The sequence below is a fragment of the Acomys russatus genome, chromosome 8 (assembly GCF_903995435.1).
Source record: "Acomys russatus chromosome 8, mAcoRus1.1, whole genome shotgun sequence".
Lineage (NCBI taxonomy): Eukaryota > Metazoa > Chordata > Mammalia > Rodentia > Muridae > Acomys > Acomys russatus.
Genome location: NC_067144.1, coordinates 1,324,937 through 1,342,131, shown reverse-complemented (window position 1 = coordinate 1,342,131; position 17,195 = coordinate 1,324,937). Strand labels below are relative to the sequence as shown.

At 42.9% G+C, this 17,195-nt stretch overlaps 1 protein-coding gene and 1 pseudogene across 1 annotated transcript in view; one reads left to right on the top strand and one right to left on the bottom strand.

Annotated features, from left to right (window-relative positions):
• The window catches only part of Spidr (scaffold protein involved in DNA repair), a 333,822-nt gene that overhangs the window by 178,600 nt on the left and 138,027 nt on the right, over nucleotides 1-17,195 (top strand). The gene's annotated exons all lie outside the window — the stretch shown is intronic.
• On the bottom strand, nucleotides 108-3,075 carry LOC127193194 (disks large-associated protein 4-like; annotated as a pseudogene).

The window sequence follows — 17,195 nt, the reverse complement described above, 5'->3', positions numbered from 1 at the left end:
TGGGTGCAGAGTTTGTATAAACGCATTTTACTGAAGCTATTTTATTTTTTTCCATTTGCATTGAGTTTTTTAACGATTTAAAGTTGAGTGCTTTCTCCTTCATGGCCTTAGAGCCTGGTCTGGGCCTCAGGGACATAAATATCGATGCTGTCGGCACGCTGTGTGGCTGAGTTGTGCCCGCCTTGCGGCCAGGAGTCCCTTTCTGGCCTCCTGATGCTGCTTGTCCACTGCCACGTCTGAGGCCTTGTCGTGGCTCGGTGCCACCTTGGATTTGGCTGGCTTTTTCGGGACCGGGCGGGGGGTGGTGGTTTCTTCTCTTCCTTCCTCTTCTCAGGGGTCTCCACCAGCTGCCAGCTGTTGGCCTTGTGGTGCTGATGTCCTCAATGGACAGCTGCAGCAGGTCCCAGAACCTCGCCGGGCCCTGGGCTGTCGGAAGGGGATTGGCATCAGGGTTCAAGTTCTGCTCACAGAGGCCTCGGAACTACTGGAATTTCTGGGACACCAGGAGCTGGGCACTGCCTAAGACTTCTTCAGAGAGGTTCTTCTCTTTGGTCTCCTTGTCCATCTGATAGCACCAGCCTTCCAGCCTTTGCCATCCCTGCGGTAGGCCCCTGGCTGAGGGGCTCTGCTGGGGAGTTGGATGAAGTCTCCAGCCAAGGTACGGTTCTGGCAGCGAAGGCGCCTGCAGGGCAGGGTCCCTGTTGTCTCTATAGGAGAGGTTGCAGTTGATCTGGGCAATCTTGGGGGCCTGTCAAGGGCCAGCATCAATGCCGATGAAGTTGGGGTGTGGGGTACAGTCTGGGAGAGTCGTCCCATATGCCTTACAGCTGGGGTCATTGGCATCCTGAGTGTGAGAGTCACTGTCCCGACAGGAGGACTTGCTGTGAGAAGGGACACTGCTTCGTCAATCATCCTCCACCCGAACCCCAATGTACTGGAATTTGGTAGCAGGACTCGGCCCCTTTTTTGGCACTGGCTGAGTGCAGTCAACTTGTATTCCAATTGATGACAGTTTCCTTTTGGTGATGGCCTCAGAATGGGACTCAGAGCTCGTCAGTGTCCCTTGTTCACTCTTCAGAGCTGCATGCTTAGGGCGTGGCTCCCAAGCTTCAGGGTCTGGGGTGATCCCACCCCGAGTCACACTGGGTGGTCGGGTACTGCTTTCCAGGCTGTCTGATGAGTTGCCACTTCGCTCTTGTGGCCTTGACTGTCCAAGTAGGTGTCCTGAGCGGACTCAGTACTGCCCTTGACAGTGACTGAAATGAACATCTTTGATGTAGTACATGGAGGGGCCAGTGGTAGGGTCTTCCTATATGCCACTAGGCATGATGAACCCTCCTCCCTCACGTGGCCCGGCCCGGGCCTCTGGGTTAAAGCCCAGCTCCAGCCCTGAGCTATTTTATTTGGTAGAGTCAGAGCAGGTAGAGTATATAAGTGCACTTCACAAATGAGATCATTTGTAAGCCTTATAGTAGGCGAGACTGGTTTCTAGAGCACGCAAGAATGTGAAACCATGGCTCAGGAGCAGACTATCTAAGCATGATTCAGCACTGTCCTCCCTGTTGTGCCTGGTTACACAAATGAGCTCACACATGTCCCGTGGTACATTGGAGCTGCAGAATCCTGACAGTTATTCCAGTATTCTATTCTCCTGTTTGTTGATGGAAAGCAACACAGGGGAGGAGTTGCCTTTTAACACAATTGTTTCATGCTCATGGACTTGACAGAATTTCATACTAACATTCCTGAGTTATTTCAGTTCACAGGAGGTTATAGTTGAGAGAAGCCACAGCAAGAACTCAGGCCAGAACTTGAAGCTGACATCATGCAGGAATGCTGCTTGCTGGCTTGCTCTGAGGCTCATGCTTAGGTAGCATTCTTATGCAGCCCAGCACCCTGCTTAAGAACGGTGCCACCCACAGTGGGCTGAGCTGTGGTGCATCGCTTAACCATTGTGATAATCCTCAGGAAGTACCCACAGACCACATGATCTGCCTAACCCTCAATGGAGACTTCCTTGCAGTAATCTAGGACCTTCTGTGACTGTTTGCTCTATTCTCTCAAAGCTCTGCATGTAGTGAGGAGACATTGAGCCACTGCAAGTAATAGGGCCCTGGGGTTTTAAAGCTTCAGTCTCTTTCAGGGGGTTGGTTAAGAAAGTATGTGATAACCCATTTTAGCCCCTGTGCCCTTTGGTAGCCAGAGGGAAACATGGTAAACTATATCTTCCTTATATATTTCAAAAGCAGATGCCGCACAGTTGATGTATGCTCTACTCTTTATTCTATTGCCCCATGTGATTTTAATCAGTAGTAGACAAGAGTAAGTAGGACAACAGATGCCCACTCATTTGGGCTAGGTTGGAGAATAAGTGAAAGAAAGCAAACCACAGCCTACCTACCATTGCTGATAAATCTTGAGTAATAAATGACACTACAGTAGATCCTCCATCTGTCCTTTTCCTCACTAAAACAAAGAGAAGCCACATTGGGTACAAGGAAAAGCAAGAACTGTTTACACTTTAGCAGTGGAAAAGTATGACAGGCATGTAGCAAGTTCCACACCACCCTGGCCTACACGAAACTCAAAAATTTAAATGGTCACATTTTTGAACAAACATTTCTCCAGAGAAGATTCCCAAATGGCCAATAAGCACCCAAGGATCACCAGTAGCCATTAGAAAATACAAATCAAAACCTTGACACCCAGTACGATGGCAGTAGGGCAGAGAATGTTACTAATGGATCTGGAAAAGTTGGACTTAACACACCGTGTGCTGAGATGGTAAAATGATGCCACCGCTTGAAAAAATAGTCTCACCTAACCTCCAAATGTTAAACACGTGCTTCCCTTATAGTGGGGTAACTTCACACTCAGTTTATGCCCATTAGATGTGGCTCAGATTTACATAGTACCATTTTTTAATTCATAAAGAATAGAAACAACGTCCAATGTTCATCAGGCGATGGACAAGTTTTAAAAGATGATACATACCTGTAATGGAATATTATTCAGTAAGAGGGCATGCTTAGAAACATTGTTATATCTGTAGTATACTCTGTACCTGTGGGTCATGACCCCTTTGAGGTCACATATCAGATATTTACATTACAATTCATAACAGTAGGAAAACTACAGTAATGAAGTAGCAACAAAACAATTTTATGGTTGGAGATCACAACAACATGAAAAACTGAATTAAAGGGGTGCACTATTAGGAAGGTTGAGAGCCACTGTTCTATAAACTACGAATATTTCTTTTTAAATTATTTTTTATTTAAAAAACTTATTCAGATTGCATCTCGATTGTTATCCCCTTAGTTGTGTCTTCCCATTCCCCCTCCCTTCCTTTTTCACCCTATTCCCCTCGCCTAGGCCAGTGACAGAAGGGGACCTCCTCCCCCACCATATGATCACAGCCCATCAGGTCTTATCCAGATAGCCTGATTCCTCTTCCTCTGAGTGCCACCAGGCCTCCCCACCAAGGATAAGTGATCAAATAGGGTGCACCAGAGTTCATGTCAGAGGCCTTCCCCACTCTCCACACAACTGTGGAGAATGCACTATCCATTGGCTACATCTGAATAGGGGGTCTAGGTTTACTGAATGCGTTGTACTTGGTTGGTACAGCAATTTGTGCAGGTCCCCCTGGGTCCAGATCTGCCAGCCTTTATGGTCTTCTTGTAGGGTCCCAGGACCATCTGGGTCCTTCTATCTCCCCATTCTCCCATATCTCTCTCACCTGGAGTTCTAATAGCAAATTCTAGCATCTGTCCCAATCCCCCGCTGAGTGAAGACTCTCAGGACATCCATGATGGATTACTATGCAATTATAAGTGAATACATACCACATGTGTCTTTCTGGGTCTGGGTTAACTCATTCTTGATGATCATTTCTAGTTCCATCCATTTGCCTGCAAATTTCAAGATTTCCTTGTTCTTAATAGCTGAGTAGTATTCCATATTGTAAATGTACCACAGTTTCTTTATCCATTCTTCGACTCAGGGATATCTAGGTTGTTTCTAGATTCTGGCTATTATGAATAAGGCTGCTATGAACATTGTTGAAAAAATTTCCTTGTGTGATGGAACATCTTTTGGGTATATGCCAATGAGTGGAATAGCTGGGTTTTGAAGTAACCCTATTCCCAATTTTCTGAGAACGTGCCAGATTGATTTCCAAAGTGGTTGTACAAGTTTACACTCCCACCAGCAATGAAGCAATGTTCCGCTTTCTCCATATCATTGCCAACATGTGCTGTCACTTGAGTTTTTGATCTTAGCCATTCTGGTAGGTATAAGATGGAATCTCAGAGTCGTTTTGATTTGCATTTCTCTGATGACTAAGGAAGTTAAGCATTTCTTTAAGTATTTCTCAGCCACTTGATATTCCTCTGTTGAGAATTCTGAACCCCATTTCTTAATTGGGTTATTTGGTTTGATGGTGTTTAATTTCTTGAGTTCTTTATTTTTGGATGTTAGCCTTTTGTCAGATGTTAGGCTGGTGAAGATCTTTTCCCAGTCTTTAGGCTGTCACTTTGTTTCTGTTGACAGTGTCCTTTGCCTTACAGAAGCTTTTCAGTTTCATGTGACCTTAGAGCCTGGGCTGTTGGTGTTCTGTTCAGGAAGTTGTCTCCTATGAATTCAAGACTGTTCCCCACTTTTTCTTCTAACAGATTTAGTGTCTCTGGTTTTTGTTTTTAGTTTTTTTTTTTTTTTGGTCTTTAATCCACTTGGACTTGAGTTTTGTGCATAGTGATAAATATGGATCTGCTTGAAAATCTCTACATACACACATCCAGTTAGAGCAGCTCCATTTGTTGAAGATGCTGTCCTTCTTCCATTCAATAGATTTGGCTTCTTTGTCAAAAATCAAGTGACCATATGTGTGTGGGTTCATTTCTGGGTCTTCAACTCGATTCCATTGATCAATCAGCCTATTTCTATGCCAATACCATGCTGTTTTAATTACTGTTGCTATATAGTACAGCTTGAGGTCAGGGATGGAGATTCCTTCAGAGGATCTTTTATTGTACAGGATTGTTTTAGCTATTCTGGTTTTTTGTTTGTTTGTTTGTTTGTTTGTTTTTCCATATGAAGTTGAGAATTGATTTTTCAATATCTTTAAAAAATTGTGTAGATATTTTGATAGGGATGTCATTGAATCTGTACGTTGCTTTTGGTAAGATGGCTGTTTTTACTATGTTAATTCTCCTGATCCATGAACATGGGAGATCATTCCATCTTCTGATATTATCTTCAATTTCTTTCTTCAAAAACTTTTTTGATACAAGTGTTTTACCTGCTTGGTTAGAGTTATATTACTTGTGGCCAATGTGAAGGGTGTAGTTTCTCTAATTTCTTTCTCAGCACGATTATCATTTGTATACAGGGGTCTACTGACTTTTTTTTAGTTCATTTTTTTATCCAGCCACTTTGCTGAAGGTGTCTGTCTTCTGTAGGAGTTTTCTGGTGGAATTTTGGGGGTACACTATCATATCATCAATGAATAGGGATAATTTGACTTCCACCTTTCTGATGTGGATCCCCTCAATCTCCTCTGTTGTTGTATTGCTCTAGCTAGAACTTCAAGTACTATATTGAAGAGATATGGAGAATGGGCAGTCTTGTCTATTCCCTGATTTTAGTGGAGTTTCCTTGAATTTCTCTCCATCTAATTTGCCCTTGGCTATTGGCTTGTTGTATATAGCGTTTATTATGTTTAGGTATGTGCCTTGAACCCCTGATCTCTCCAAGACTTTAAACATGAATGAGTGTTGGATTTTGTCAAATGCTTTTTTTTTTTTTTTTTTTTTTTTTTTTTTTCCATCTAAAGAGATGATCATATGGTTTTTCTTCTTTCAGTTTGTTTATATGGTGGGTTACATTAATGGATTTCCTTATATTGAACCATCCCTGCATGCCTGGGATGAAGCCTACTTGGTCATGGTCGATGATATCTATGATGTGTTCTTGGATTCGATAATATGAGTCTTTTATTGAGTATTTCTGCATCAATATTCATAAGAGAAATTGGTCTGGAATTCTCTTTCTTTGTTGGGTCTTTGTGAGGTTTAGGTATCAAAGTGACTATGGCGTCATAGAATGAGTTTGGTAATGTTCCATCCATTTCTATTTTGTGGAGTAGTTTGAAGAGTATCGGTATTAGCGCTTCTTTGAAGGTCGGATCTAATTCTGTGCTGAAACTATCTGGCCCTTGGCTTTTTTTTTTTTTTTTTTTCCCCTTTGTTTGTTTGGGAGAATTTTGATAACTACTTCTATTTCTGTAGGAGAAATGGGAGTCTTTAATTTGTTTATCTGATCTTGATCCAACTTTGGCAAGTAGAATCCATCAAGAAAATTGTCCATTTCCTTTGTATTTTCAAATTTTGTGACATACAGACTTTTGAAGCAGGACCTAATGATTCTTTGTACTTCTTTAGTGTCTGTTGTTATATCTCCCTTTTCATTTCTGATTTTGTTGATTTGGATAGTGTCTCTCTGCCTTTTAGTTTGTTTGGTTAATAGTTTGTCTATCTTGTTGATTTTCTCTATGAGCCAGCTCTTGGTTTTGTTGATTATTTGAATTGTTCTCTTTGTTTCTAATTTATTGATTTCAGCCCTAAATTTGATTATTTCCTCTTAGGTGTTTCTACTTCTTTTTTTCCTAGGGCTTTGAGATATGTCATTAAGTTGCCTATATGAGATGTTTCCAATCTCTTTATGAAGGCACTTAGTGCTATGAACATTCCTCTTAGCTTTCAGTGTGTCCCATAAATTTGAGTATGTTGTACCTTCATTTTCATTGAATTTTAGGAAGTTCCTAATTTCTTTCTTTCTTTCTTTCTTCCTTGGCCCTGTTGGCATTGAGTAGAGAGATGTTCAGTTTCTATTTGTGCATAGGCTTTTTGTTATTTCTGTTGTTGAAATCCATCTTTAGTCCATGGTAGTCTGCTAAGATACAAGGTAAATTTCTTCAATCTTCTTTTATCTGTTGAAGCTTGCTTTGTGACATAGTAAATGGTCAATTTTGGAGAAGGTTCCATGAGGTCCTGAGAAGAAGGTGTAATCTTTTGTGTTTGAGATATATGTTATATCCATTTGATTCATGACATCAGTTGGTGTCATTATTTCTCGGGTTAGCTTTTGTTTCATTGACCTATCCTTTGATGAAAATGGGGTGATGAAGTCTCCCACAGCCTGGCCGTCCTGGAACTCAGTCTGTAGACCAAGCTGGCCTCAAAATCACAGAAATCTGCCTTCCTCTCCCTTCTAAGTGCTGGCATTAAAGGTTTGAACCACTGTGCTTGGATTGTGATAAAATTTAATAAGGACAGATTAGTAATTTCCAGATGTCAGGAGTAGCAATGGTAGAAGGAGGTCAATTATCAGAGGGCCGCTTAAAAGTGAACCTAGTAGGATATCCAAGATAGTGCCTCCAACCACACACTGTGTCTGATTAACAGGACTGACCCTAGGGACCAGGCTAGGATCTACAGCTCATAAGAGCTAGAGTGCCCTGGTGAGAGGGGGTCCACACTGTGTGGAGCACAGGTGGGTCTGGCCTTAGGCCATCTAACTTGGTCCATGGAGGAGTCCCTGCTTCCTTGTAGGCAGGTGCCTAGTCCCCAAAGTCTAGACACATCCCGGCCAGAAAGACACACGTGGTATATACTCACTTATAAATGGATATTAGCCAAACATAGATGCCCTCTGAGAGTATCAACTTAGGAGGAGATCAGGACAGATGCTAGAGTTCGCTGCTATACTCAAGGTGAGAGTGGTATGGAAGAATGGGGGGGATAGAAGGACCCAGGGCATTCAGGAGCCTTACAAGAAGAATATCAAGGTTGGTGGATCTGGGCCCAGGGGAGGAGGCCTGCACAAACTGCTGTGCCAACCAAGCACAATGCATGCAGTGAACCTAGACCCACTATTCAGATCTAGCCAATGGACAGGTCACTCTCCATGGTTGTGGGGAGAGCTGGGAACTGCCTCTGACATGAACTCTGGTGGCCCCAATTTGATCACTTCCCCCTTGGTGGGGGAGGCCCAGTAGCACTCAGAGGAAGGGCAAGCTGGCTATCCAGATGAGACCTGATAGTCTGTGGTCATATGGTGGGGGAGGAGGTCCCCTTCTGACAGAAGTCTAGGGGAGGAGAATAGGGCAAAGAGGGAAGGAGGGTGGGAATGGGAAAATACCAATGATAGGATAACAATAGGGATGTAATCTGAATGATATATTATATATGTACATATATTCAACCTAGTAGCATGTGCCTGTGATGCCAGCACTCTGGGAAGTTGTGAGTTCAGAGCCAGTCTAAGTTACATAGTAAACAAAAGGTGGAATGGTGGGGAGTGAAGCTATATATATAGCTCGGTGTTAGAGCACTTGCTGCCTTGCACAAAGCCCTGGGTTTGATGCTCAGTACTTCATAAGTCATTGTGTTAAATACTATAATTTCATCACTCAGGTGGTAGAAAAAGAGGATCACAAGTCATCCTTGACTCTGTAGTTTGAGGCCAGCTGGAGCTACATGAGGCTTCTTTCCTATATCCCTGTCCCCCTAAAATTAAGAACCCTTTTTGGTTTCTGAAGCAGCAGACAGGACTGTTTATTATGGCACACAGCCTCTTGGGCTGGAGACTGAGGGCTCTGCAGGGCGGGAAGCTGACTGTGGCCCTTTATAGAGGGGGAATGAGGGGCTTGGGAATGCGGACATTGTTGCAGCATAAGGCGTGCAGCCGGCTCTCCTGCGGGCTCTCCTTCATGAAAGACAGACTATCATTCCTGGGATAGCTGCTAAGAGATGAGCAGGTTACCTGAAACCTCCCAGGACCTGCTTAGTGCTGGGGCAGTGGTGGTGGTACAGGACCGATCCTACACAGTGTCAACACTGTAGTAAGTACACATTTAGCAAGGAAAGATTGGTGTTTTTCCTGTCCCGTGATACTAGAAAGTTCATATTAAGCATGGTGTCTCATGCCTGCCATGCCACTACTTAGGAAGGTGAAACAGGGAGCTTCAAGTTTGAGGCAAGCCTGGGATACATACGAAAAAAGCTGTGGAGGGAGCAGGTTCAGGAAAGAAAGAAGGAAAGAGGAAAGAAAGGAAGGAAAGAACAAAGAAAGAAAAGAAAGCTCCCATTACATTTTAGCAGAAAAAAAAAATACAATTTTTAAATGACTAAGTAACATTTTTGTACAGCAAAAACCATGCTGTTAACATCTCTCTTCATGTTAAAAAGATAAACAGTAGGATTAACTGTTTACTTTGAGATCCCATGCCTGGTTGTTTTTGAGAAAAGGGAACACAGTGTCCTGTGTCTAGTTCCCAGCTGCGGGGAAGCAGCCCTCCTCCTGTCTTCTGGGGAGTTCCTGTCTCGTCCTGGGTCAAGCCTCTCTGCCTCTCCCTGCTCCTACGCCTTCTCTCTTTGTCTCTTGCTTTTTACTTTTATACTTCATCCTCCAGTTTCTTTTCCCTTTTTCCTGAGTAGATGCTTAGTGAGAGATTATAAAGTAGAGACTAAAAGCTGTAGATCCTTAGAGACTGCCGCCTCTGACAGTGACCTAGAATAGAGCAGCCGCCTGTCTTGATTCCCGGAATTCTTGGTGGACTGCTAAGAACTGCTCCGATCTCAGCGTAAACACCCACATGGCCACTTAATCTTCCTTCTTGGCACATGTGCGTGTGCTGACACACACGTCCGCAGTTTCCCCTGCTCCCTCCCTGTGGAGCAGTGAAATCTTACCACTGAGTGAAAGAAATGGAAGTTATATAGTCCAGAAGGAAGTGGGAGAGATTGAAATTCTCCAAGGAATTACCATACCCTTTAAGTCTCCCTCTACAAATCTAGTTTGCTTTCCTTGTCATTCATTCTACACTTTTTGTTTTTATTTTATATATACTTGAAACATTCTACAATGAAGCTGATAAAGGCAGGAAATTAAAAATGTTCCAGGGTCTGCATATAGCTCTGACTGAATGCTTGATGTGTACATATGAGACCCCGAGTTCAGTCGCCAGTGCATGGAAGGCAAGTATTAACTATATCGTGGGACTTCGTGTTTCCAGTGTGTTAGACCTGTATTATTTTTTGTGGAAAGAGCAATATGTTTCACCAACACGTCGTCTGCTTTCTTTTTTGTTGTTTTCTTTGTTTTTGAGACAGGGTCTCACTATGTATAACTTGCTGTATATAGCTAAGGTGGCCTCAAATCGTCTCTCTGTCTTGGTACTGGGCTTACAGGCCTGTTCCATGTATGCACTACTGTGACCATGTCTCCTGGTTGCTGTGGTTCTCCCCAGGCAGAACTAAGTGACTGGCTAGGACAGGGCAAATCTCTGCACTTCGACTTATGTATTGCTTAACCTTAGTGAAAGCTTACATTACAAACGAAACTACAGTAACTAAGGGAAGAGCTCACTGCCATAAGACCCATCATCACAGGCTGGTTTCCCATTGGAGGAACTCATGTTGTAGTAGACACAGAAGCTTTATGCTGCTTTCATATGTCTGCTTCTTTGCTTTTACATAAACAGTACACCTCTACAAAGACAAATACATGAATATCACTAGGAATTCAGATTGTCCAGTTGGATGACAGATACTAAGATTTTGAGTTTGGAAAAAGTATAGGAACTCCACTGGGTGTTAAGCAAATTAAAGTCACCTGCATTGCATGGGAGTGAGGAGTCTTGTTCATCAAGCACAGAGCTCAAAAGGAAATCTCTTCACTAGGCCTTTTGTGCTTCTCTGTACCACGTGGTAACAGCCAGAGAAATGAGAACCTATTGGGCTAAGGGTGTTTGTTTTACATCTCAATGCTTTAAGACTGGAATTTGCTCATTAGCATGTTATTCCAAGCACAGAATGGGGAGCTGCCTCTTGGAATGGATCCAGTTCTGGGCTCTTATTCTAACCACTGATATCTTACTGCCTCCCTGGGAGACAGTTTCTTTCGATGATCTACATTAACCACTCCTAAAGATCGTGGCTCTCCTACCTGAGTCACAAGTGAATCAGTGTGCATGTTTACCTCACCCACTGGCAGGGCAGCTAAAGGATGAATCTCAGTCGACTTCCTGAAATGGATGGGTTTTTTTATGAACATAACATCACATTAATTCATAGCTAACTCTAAAATGTCAAATCTCCCGACACATGCCTCTCATGCCTTGGCGCTACTGTCCCCAGGGTCTCGGAACCTTCTGGAGATGGTAGTGTGCTCGCTTGTCTTCCAGGACAGAGCCATACAACATACAGCGTCTCTTCTGCAATCCAGGAGTTCATATCTGAGCTACAGCCTCCTGTGAAAATATGTGTTTGTGTAGGCGCCCTTGAACTAAAGTCAGCGAAGAGAATCCACACTCACAGAGTGTCCTGCTCAGATCAGCCAGGCACAGCTGGCCTTGTGTTCCTTCTGCCACGTTGGCAATCCTCCTCCTCCTTCAGCATCCACACTGGCGACCACAAACCTGCTGGGGTCCTGGAGGGCTCCTGGAGAGCTGCTGCTTGTCAGCCTACATTAGGCTCACACGGACAGTAGTCCTAATGTTGCTGCGGCAACGTGATAGATGGTGTTGCGAGAGAGTGCAGGACACGTCTTTTTCCATACGCTGCCACCAGAAGATGTGGCCCACACTCAGGCCGTGACATTCTGATTCAAATAACCAAAGCTCCCTCACAGGCGTGCCCAGCAGTTTGTCCTCCAGTTAATTCCACTTGTTATCAAGTTGACAACCAAGATTGGCCATCACAGGTTCATCCCTTATCTTTTTCACACACACACAGTCACATTTCCTTCTGTCATGTTTAATGTCCAACTAAAACAATAACCAAGTTATAATCCCACCTAGCAGGATTTGACTGTCCCACGTACAACACCATATATTTTCAAAGAGGTGTCAGTGTCACTTGAAGAATGCTTAGTCTTTCAATGTCTCATAACTTAAATATGATAATATAGATTTAAAACCCTTAACCAATAGTATTATCTCAGTCACTCTGTTACGTTACATTCTGGCCTCTTCTGGCACCCACGTATACATGTTACATACAGACTCATTCATGCAGATACACTTAAAATTATAAAATGTTTTATATTAATTTTATATTAATTTACATCCCTAGCACAGCTTCCCTTGCCTTCTGTCCTCTCAGTCCGCCCCTCTCACCTCACTCCCCGCCATCCTCCCTTCTTCCCTTTCTCTTCAGAAAAGGCTCATTAAAAGGAAGGCCTCCCATGGACATCCACCCACCTTGGCGTATAAAGTTGTAGTAGGACTAGGCACATCTTCTCTTATTGTGGCTAGGAAAAGGCAGCCCAGGTAGGGGAAAGGGATCCCAAGGTGGGCAAAAGAGTCAGAGTCAGCCCTGCTCCTGCTGATAGCAGTCCCACATGGAGCCCCAGCTGCACCACTGGTACACGTGTGCCTAGGTCCATCCCATGCATGTTCTCTGGTTGATGTTCAGTCTCTGTGGGCCCAGGTTAGTTGGTTCTGTAGGTTTTCTTGTGGTGTTCTTGACCTCCCTGGCTTCTTCAATCCTTCTTCCCCCTCGTGCATAGAATTCCCCCAAGTTCTATCTAATGTTTGCCTGGGGCCTCTGTTTCCATCCATTGCTGGGTAAAGCCTCTCAGATGGCAGTTATGCTAGGAACCTGTCTGGAAGTATAGCTGAATGGCATTAATAGTGTCAGGGTGGACTCTCTCTCATGCATGGCTCTCAAGCTAGACCAGTCATTGGTTGGCCATTCCCTCAACGTCTGCTCCATCGTTACCCCTGCATACCCTGTTAGCAGGACAGATTGTGGGTCTAAACTTTTGTGGCTGGGTTGGTATCCCAGATCCTCCATTGGAAGAGTTTTCTGGTTACAGCAGATAGCAATTTCAGGCTCCATATTCCCCATTCCTAGGAGTCTTAGCTAGAGTCACCCTTATAGATTCTTAGGAGTTTCCATTGTCCTAGGTTTCTAGCTTGTACCAGAGACGCATCCCACCCCTACCCATGTGGATTCCAGTTTTTTCTCTGTTCTCTCTCTCCCTCCCTCTGTCCTCTTCTGACTTGATCTCTGTCCTCTCTCCCACACAGTTCCCTCCACCCATCCATCCCAGATGTCTATTCTATTTCCCTTTTTCAGTGAGATTCAAGGGCCCTCCGTTTTTAAAGAAGACTGAAATTAATGAGCCTTCCTTTTTCTAAAAGGAAAAGAAGAATAGAATAAATTTGCTTTAGGAAATAGAAGAAATACAAATATGAGTAAAAATTGCTGGCATAAGCAAACAGAGAAAGCAAAAATCTTGGCTCTTTGAAATCATTAGTAGAATCTTAAAGTAGGGTTGACGAGCAGCAGATAAAGATACTTGCCATGAGATCCCAGTGACTGAGTTCCAGCTGCAGAACCCACACAGTGGTAAGAGAGCCTACTCCACTAGTGGCGCCTTGACCTCCTTTACAAGCTCCATGGCATTGTGTATACACACACAATAAAAATAAGTAAATAATTAACTTTAAAGAATTCTAAATTAATAAAGAAAAGATTAAAATAATAAAAAGTAGAGTTGCCAGTACCTACAGAGACTGCAGAGTAAGGGAGAAGACAAATGGAAAAATCACAACAAAAATATATATTACCAAAATGTATCAGGAAAAATTTTTAAAACTCAAAATAGTTCATTTATCATGAAGTTGTTTTCTTTTGTAGGAATCAAAAGCACTGGCACCAAATGATTTCATTACCAGGTTCTCCAAAGCTTTCAAAGCACAAATCAAGTCTTATACACATTTCTCAAAGAAAACTAAGCAGTCTTTACCAACTTGCTCTATAAGCCAATGCAGACGATCTCCATGCCAGATCTTGAATGAGAAAATAAATCTAGCATGACAATATGTAGGATGAGGGCAAAGGCCATCATCACTGAGGATATGGACATCATAATCAGACTGCAAGCATGGTATCAGCAGTGGAGACACCCATCCTTGCTAAGTGTATATAATTGTTGCTTACTACATTAACAAATCAAAGATGAAAAACAATCATTTAATTAATACAGAAAATGCATTTGATGATATCTAAGAGAGAGAGACACCTGAAAAAAACAAAGGTTTTCACTTATTTTTAATTTTTTTATTTTCCCCCTTTTATTAAACATAGATTCTTTTCCCATGCAGTATAATCTGAATATAGTTTCCCTCCTCCTGCTCCTCCTCACTTCCTTTCCCATCCAGATCTACTCCCTCTCTGGCTTACATTAGAAAAGGGCAGATTTCTAGGAGGTAACAAAACATAGCAAATTAGAATATCATACAATAAAACAAGCCAACAGAAAACCAAAAGAACCTCAAGAGAAGGCACTCACTCATTTTCACATATAAGAGTACTATAAAATTACAAAATCGAAAGCTGTAGTTCATATTCAGGGACCTGATACAGACCTGCGTCGGTGCCATGCATGCTGTCTCAGTGTCGGTGAGTTCATATGGACTTCGTTCAGCTGTTTTAGAGGGCCATGTTCTGTGTCTTCCAACTCCTCTGTCTCACGCACTCCTTGTGCCTCCCTTCCACAGGCTTCCCTGGGCTCTGATTGGAAAAATTTGATGGAGGTGTCTTGTTTAGAGTTGTATGCTACAAGGGGTGTGTGTGTGTGTGTGTGTGTGTGTGTGTGTGTGTGTGTGTGTGTGTGTGTGTACATGCGCGCCTGCATATGTCTTGCTGTGTCGGGGTCGCTGCATTTGTTCCCATCTGCTGCAGGAGGAAGCCTTTCTTTTCTTTTTCTTTTTTTTAAAAATACATTTATTTTATTACACATGTATAAAACAAACTACATACAGCAGGGAGAACCCTATGACAATCATGAGTTCTATAAATGTTACATTCATCGTGGTTTGGCCACTTGCATTTGTCCAGCTTGAAGCAAACGTCCCTTTTGTCTTGTTGGGTCTAAATTTCTGAATGAAATTCAATATCTATCCTATCTCAACTATAATAATTTCTTTATCTTGATCTAAAATGATCTTATCCCCTAACCAACTAAACTTGATTGTAAAACTATACCATCTGGCCTTCAATGGCCCTCAGAGACTTGAGAAGGAATAAAACCTAAATTCCTGAGTGAACCAGCAGTGTGGGTTAGCAGCTTCCAAAATGTACAAATTGACTTAGACGGTTTACTGCCTGACCAGTCACCCAACACTATAACGTTGGAGCCTCATCTTCAGCTTTCTGGCTCAGTATCTCTGCCAGACTTATTCACAGGGCAGGAACTATTGAGGACTTGTTTACCCTGTCTTAGCAGAGTGTGGCCATCAACTCTGCCTGCATCTAAGCTGCCCATCTTTAGGCAGAATTCTGTTTGTGGCAGGAACAAGGACATTTTGCCCAGTAGCTGGTTTGCCACATTTGAAGCCATTTCCTTAAGGAGGCTCTTGCTCATCATCTTCTTTGAGGTCAGCTGGGTGTTGTGAGGAATTAATTTAGGATTATAAAAACAACTTTAAATGCCATATTCTGTGTGTCTCTGAGGCTTTTGAAGACCTTATTCAACGATTTTACCTCATATATCGATAAAGTCATATCTATCTGTTAGACTTAGGATATATATTCTTGTGCTGAAATCTGACAATTATTTGACATGCTCATGTTTTGTATCAGTATACTAAATTCTGTAGCAATGACTTAAACATAACCTTCATTATGAGTAACAATTAAGGCCTTGAGTTAAGTAGTAGGTTCAATCATCTAGCTTTTGTTCTATCCTCCCTCCATGTTCCTAAATCTCCCTTTCTTTTAGCTCCTATCTCCTTACCTATGTATGCAAGATAAAGGAAAAGAGAGACATTCCTGAGTTTTACCTTGTTTTTTTTCTCTGTATAAGACCAAAAAGTAAGCATTTGTAGACCAAGAGAGCAAACAGAAACCTCCCTGACCCCCTTAGAAGGAATGGACATCGGTCTCTTAAGGTTTCTTCAGGCTGAATTGGGACAAATAATACCTTAGAAAGGGTCCAAAAAGATTGGAGAAAATGGTTAAGCAAGCCAGGGATTGCATTTGTGGTCCAGTTTCTAAATGTTGAGAGATTCCAGGTTTAGTAGGAGATTAAAATGGTGGTCCAAATTGGATCAGAATTTTTCTACAATGGTGTCTTGGAAGCTGTCTGAATCTGATGGGTAAAGAGGAAGCCTTTCTGCTGAGGGGTGAACAAGGCACCAATCTCTGATCATGGAGTTGGATAGGTGTGGTCCCCATAGACTCGTGTGTGAATGCATGGCCATAGGGAGTGGCATTATTAGGAGGTGTGGCTGTGTTGGAGGAAGTGTGTTGCTGTGGAGACAAGCATTAAAGTCATATATGTTTGAGCTACTCCCTGTGTGACACAGTCTCCTGCTGCCTGTGGATCAAGACGTAGAAAGTTCAGCTCCTTCTCTGACACTGTGTCTGCCTGGACACTGCCGTGCTTCCCACCACGGTGATAGTGGACTAAACCTCTAAAAACTGTAAAATTAAATGTTTTCCTTTATAAGGGTTTTCATGAGCCCGGCATGGTGGCATACACCTGTAATCCCAGCACTCGGGAGGCAGAGGCAGGCAGATCGCTGTGAGTTCAAGGCCAGCCTAGTTTACAAAGCAAGTCCAGGACAGCCAAGAAAAACACAAGCAAACAAACAAAGAGTTGTTGTGGTCATGGTGTCTCTTCACAGCAATGGAAACCCTAACTAAAACAATGAGTGTCTCAGAATGAGTATATCATTTGGAGTATATATCATTAGGAGTCCCTTTATTGTTTTTTGGGTTTTTTATTTTATCTTGGGTCTCTGAGCTATCTCAGCTCTGGTTCTTGGTCACCCAACCCATGTCAGCTATGGCTCCATTCGGTGGAGTAGGCCTTACGTCACGTCAGACACAGTTGGATACTCCTATTAGGTTCATGCTGTCATTGCCCTAATGTGGTTTTCCACAGAACAGACTGAAAAAACTCAAAGGTTTTGTGGTTGAGCTGGTGTTTACTTTTCTTTTTTGGTAGCCTGCAGTGTACCTTGCTGTGGCGTAGACACTAGAACGTGGGTGAAGGTTCTGTGCAGGCTCCAGCTCAGTCTTTCCATGAACAATAAGTAGTTTGCCTACAGCAATGGGACCTTGCTGTCAGTTTGTGGATAGCAGCAGCCTGGGTTGAAAAACAAAAATTTTTTTAAG